Here is a 6000-nt window from a genome sequence, read left to right as displayed (position 1 = left end):
CTCAAAATTTACGTGAGAATTTTTATAAAATGTTTTATAGATGGCACATGGATCCTGCAACTATGTCTCGCATTTATGAGAATTATGAATCCAAGTGCTGGAGGTGTGGACAACAAGATGCAACTTTTTTTCATATGTGGTGGACTTGCAAGGTTATTAAGGCCTTTTGGATAAAATTGTGGTGGAACTTACAGCAAATCTTTAAAAGAAGAATTACTTTTTTGCCTCAGTTGTTTCTCCTAGGTATCACACAAAATCTGGATGTAAAAGAAACGAATTTGATGTTGTATTGTCTAACTGCTGCCCGTTTGTTGATAGCTCAAAATTGGAAGAGTAAAATTTTACCTACAATGGAGGACTGGAGATTGAAAGTTTCGTACCTTGCTGAAATGGCAAAGATTTCGGCCTATTTGAAGAATTATTCAAATGAACAATTTTTATTAATATGGAGAAGATGGATTGTTTATATTCAAAAGAAGCACAGAGTGGTGGAATATAATTTAGGCTTTTAGTAAACTTGTTTTTCTTTTTTTTTAATATATTTTACCTACTCATGTAGAATAATATACTTTGTGGAGTTAGAGATTTTAATATTTGTTTGCTTATATCTGAATATTATCCTGGGATCAGGTTTGGGAAGTCCGGGGTGGGTGGGTGGGGGGTGGGGTTTTTTTCCATATAGTATTGTGAAATATTTGTGATGTTTTTTTTATGATGAAAATAATAAAATTTTATATTGAAAAAAAAAAGAATTATTATGGTGAGGCAAAATAGGTTTGTGCTAGACTTAGATACAAGTGGATACTAAATAAAAATACTACTTAATAAAAAAAAAAAAAGGTTTCCCTTCTTGGCCAGAGACAGGGTGGTCAGAAGAGATCAATAAGGGAGTTCTTTCATTCAGGGAACCATGATCATCACATCAGTGCTTTGAATTTGGCCATGTGATTACTGGTTAAAAGTCAGTACTACTAGTCCAACATCCCTAATACTATATTAGTTATGTTAGTTTGCTATAGCCAAAAAACTATTACTGGTACTCAAAAAAATTAACAAATTCATTAGGCATACTGTACCCTATCTGGGTTGAAAAAAATCCAGACAGCTTCTAGATGACAGAAATACTTCATTTTCTGTATTACTCTGCTGTCACATAGTGGTTGTATAAATTCTGAAGCCTAAAGATGCTGGCCTTATAAATGTGGCTTAGCTTCTGGGGGATCCTGATAACTGTCTAATTTCCTTGTTAAACCTTAAGCCTTTATGTTCAGGTCTCATCCAACTGATTTTTAATTAAAGGTACAACATATATTTATAATTCATAAATAATCAAGAGACTAATGTGTAGCTTTATACAGAAAAGCCAGTGATGCTTCAAGGCCTTACATATCCTTTTGTCTATAAAAAAAAATGCCATATGAATGCTTCTTCACACTTCTACTGTGTCATTGGCTAGCCTGTAGCCAATATAGCTGCATGTAGCTTAAACAGTGTTTATACTGGAAACTATTGTGCAGTAAGGTTGTACACCTACATTTACACATAATAGAAGTTAATCCTAATAATTATCTGTCAAATCAGGTGTTAAGGTAAATGCCATCCTTTATGGCCCCCACACATAAAAACACCTTGTTTGGTTTAACCAATTGGTTAGACTATGCTTTAAATGTTTAAAAGTTGTCATAATAATTGAAATAATAATCATAATAACTTTTTGTGTATCTATACAAGCAGTCCTTGACTTACAACAATTGGGACCAGAATTTTTGTTGCTAAGCAAGGCAATGGTTAGGTGAGTTGTGACTGATTTTTTGCCCTGGTTGTTAAACAAATCACTGCAGTTTTTAAGTGAATCATGCTGTAATTAAGCAAATCCACCTTCTCCCATTGACTTTGTCAGAAGCCAGCTGGGAAGGTCATAAATGGCAATCACATGATCCCAGGAGCTGCAACTATAGTAAATACATGCCAGGTCATGTGACTATGGGGACATGACTGGGGATGCTGCAATAGTCATAAATGTGAAGACTGGTCATAAATCACTTTTTTTCTCTGCCATTGTAATGTTGAATGATTTTAAATGAATGGTTGTAAGTCAAGGACTACCTGTAATTATTTTATAGTACGTTTACATATATTATATTTATAATATCTACAACGACCTACCCCTTTAAAAGAACCAAATCAAGCCATCATTGCAAAAGATATGATCTGAGCAATGATATACAATAATTTTAGTCCCAGGATACACATTAATCACACCCTGCAACAAGAAATTTACTTTTATTTTTTTATTATACTGTTATTTTTTCCATCCTCTCTGAAAGGGTGAAAAAAAGTCCAGAACATTTTTATTGGCTTAGAGAAGTGATTTTCTTTTATTTGCAGATGAATCTAATAAAAGGAGAAATGCACTCCTTGTGCCTTCTATATAAATTAAAGGTAAGGAACAAAAAGAAATTGTGCTCCTTTACATTTGCTCTTTCTTTTTCATTATAAAATAAAATAAAAACATGAGAACAGTCTAGATGGATAACTGATATAACTTGCTTAACCAATTAGTGGGCTTATAAATCTGTCATTTATACCTTAAATCGGACTACAATTTCCATCATGATTTGTCATGATGGATGCTGTAATTGAAAAACTCTTGAGAGCAGATTAGAAACAGTATATAAAACAAACTTTATGGAGTCTAGTTTAGCTAAGGGGTGCAATTTTTTTCTGGGCCAATGGTTCTACTTGTCTGTTAATGGTACCAAGGTTTCATCCTAAAACTGCCCTGAATGGGATCAGAATAAAAACTAATTGTAATTTTACTATATTCGTATTCAAATTGAACCAAAAGTAAATGCAATTGAAATGATTGCTTTGCCATCATGTAAATTACATTTTCTGCCACTTGGAAATGTGCAATTGATTAAAAGCTTTTGGAAGTTGGGGGGGGGGTTGCTCACTCAATGCATGTGAACCTGGGATTTTAGGATGCACACATTTAGAGAGCTCCTTTAAGCATATCTGAGCTACTCTGTGTGTAAGTCAGCAGAGCAGCTTTACATATTTTGCTGTCTGAGGCAAACAGCCAGCCACATGCAAAAGCTGGCAGAGCTGTTTCAAAGCCTTCCTTACACAGGAGACAACAGCTTTGTTCAGAAAACTCAAGAACATTTGGAGGAAGCCTGGCCAACTTTGCTCCTGCAGACAGAGGCAGTCCCCTACTCATCCAACCTATTTGGCTTGGAAATGATTGGGCTAACCCTGCATTTGTTAAAATAAATACTTTATTGCTACTGCAGGATAAAAAAGGAAACCAGGAAATAAAATGATTGATGGCTGATTATGTGCCATCAAATTGGTGTCGATTCTTAGCAAGTGTAGAGCAGGGGTTTCCAACCGGGAGTACGAGACAGTATTCCAGGGGATGCGAAAACTTGGATTTAGAAGTATAATAGTAGTAGTAGTAGTAGTAGTAGTAGTAGTAGTAGTAATAATTAATAATAATAATAATAATAATAATAATAATAATAATAATAATAATAATAATAATAATAATAATAATAATAGTTGGGGCCTTGGAGGTCTTCTAGTCCAACTCCCTGCTCAGGCAGGAAACCCTATACCATTTCAGACAAATGGCTGTCCAATCTCTGGAGGCAGGTTGTTCCACTGATTAATTGTTCTAACTGTCAGGAAGTTTCTCCTTAGTTCTAGGTTGCTTCTCTCTTTCGTTAGTTTCCCTCCATTGCTTCTTGTCCTGCCTTCAGGTGCTTTGGAGAATAGCTTCACTCCCTCTTCCTTGTTGCAACCCGAGATATTGGAACGCTGCTATCATGTCACCCCTCGTCCTTCTCTTCATTAAACTAGACATATCCAATTCCAGCAACTGTTCCTTATATGTTTTAGCCTGATTATCTTTGTTGCTCTTTGTACTCTTTCTAGAGTCTCAACATATTTTTTATATCATGGTGACCAAAACTGGATGCAGTATTCCAAGTGTGGCCTTACCAAGGCATTGTAAAGTAGTATTAACACTTCACGTGGTCTTGATTCTATCCCTCTGTTAATGCAGCCTAGCACTGTGTTGGCTTTTTGGGCAACTGCAGCACACTGCTGGCTCATATTTAAGTAATTGTCCCCTAGGACTCCAAGATCCCTCTCACAGTTGCTACTATTGAGCAAGATACCACCAATGCTATACCTGTGCTTTTGGTTTTTCTTGCCTAAATGTAGAACCTTACTTTTTTCACCATTGAATTTCATTTTGTTAGATAATGCCCAATATTCAAATCTGTTAAGATCCTTCTGTATCTTAAGCCTATCTTCTGGAGTGTTGGCTATTCCTGCCAGCTTGGTGTTGTCTGCAAATTTGATGAGCTCCCCATCTAGCTCTTCATCCAAATCATTAATGAAGATGTTGAAGAGCAGTGGGACCAGAACAGAGCCCTGGGGCACCCCACTACACACTTCTCTCCATGTAGATACAGTTCCATTGAGAACCACACAATAAATACGGCCGGTCAGCCAGCTACGAATCCATCTGGTGGTGATGCTGTCTAACTCACATTTTTCTATTATCAAGTAGTAGGTTGTGGTCTACTTTATCAAATGCCTTACTGAAGTCCAAGTAAATTATATCCACAGCATTCCTCTGGTCCATTACTTTTGTCACCTGGTCAAAGAATGCAATAAGATTTGTCTGGCATGATCTGTTTTTGACAAACCCATGTTGGCTTTTGGTAATGACTTTGTTTGCCTCTAAGTGTTCGTTGATTCTTTTCCAAGATCTTCCCAGGTATTGAGGTCAGGCTGATAGGTCTGTAGTTTCCTGGATCCATTTCCCCCCCTTTTTTGAAGATGGGAACTACTTCAGCTCTTTTCCAGTCCTGGTAGTTCCCCAGTGCTCCAGAATTTTTGAAAGATATAGTTCAGTGGTTCTGAGATGTGAATCTGCCAGTTCCTTCAGAGCCTTGGGGTGTAATCCATCTAGTCCTGGTGATTTGAATTCATCTAGGGTGGACAGGTGCTCACTTACCATTTTCTTGCCTATCTTAACGTGTTTCTAATCTGTTTTTTACAGTACTGTTTTTAATAGGTTGGACTGTTTTTTCCCTTTGTGTAAATACGGATGCAAAAAACGAGTTGAGTAGTTCTGCTTTCTCCCTGTCGCTTAGTGTATATGCATAACCAGACACCGCTTTTGTAAGGGGTGTAAGAATATATCAGAAGCGTTCTAGGGATGCGGGGTATAGAAAAGGTTGGGAACTGCTGGTGTAGAGATGTTCTTCATGATGATGTGCGCCTAACCTGCTCCTTCAGATCTTCCATCAGTTGGTACTGTAACTGTGTCCATCCACTTTGCTGCTTGTCGTCCTTCTCTTCTCTTTCTTTCCACCTTTCCCATCCACATTAGAGCCTTTTTCAGAGAGACACGTCTTGACATAACAGGTCCGAAATGTAACAATTTGATCTTGGTCATTTGTAACTCGAGTGTAACCTCTGGATTGATTTACTCAATGATCCTTTTATCCTGCTTTTTCTTCAAAGGAACCAAATACAGTAACGATAAACGACAAGAGGGAAAAAAGAACCAGAAAGTAACGAACACGTTGAGGGGGAAAATAAAAAAAACATATGATGTTAATACATACTAAAATAAAAGCATATGACGACAATCAGGACTTTTGTCCAAACCTCCCCCTACTTATTAAAGGCTCATCTCACCATTGTACCAAACGCCATTTTATCCCCCAGACAGAGGGTGGAAGAGAAAAACACCCTCTGACTGAAACTACAACTCCCTCAATTATTGCCCTTGCCTTGTTCGTTATCGCGCCGATCAGACTTAGAACTACAATTCCCATGATCCAATGCAACGAGGCTGGCAAGACCCGTCGGCAGGGGTGACCTTAGTGCCTGAATGGAAAGGCGATTAACTACCCGGTAGACGGCGTTTGATATAGACAACCCTGTAGGCGCGCGAGGACCCCATTCTCTTTCTCC

The sequence above is a fragment of the Protobothrops mucrosquamatus genome, unplaced genomic scaffold, assembly GCF_001527695.2.
Source record: "Protobothrops mucrosquamatus isolate PMUCROS unplaced genomic scaffold, P.Mucros_1.0 scaffold39, whole genome shotgun sequence".
NCBI lineage: Eukaryota > Metazoa > Chordata > Lepidosauria > Squamata > Viperidae > Protobothrops > Protobothrops mucrosquamatus.
The sequence above is the reverse complement of the archived record's forward strand: the minus strand, read 5'-3'. Positions refer to the sequence as shown.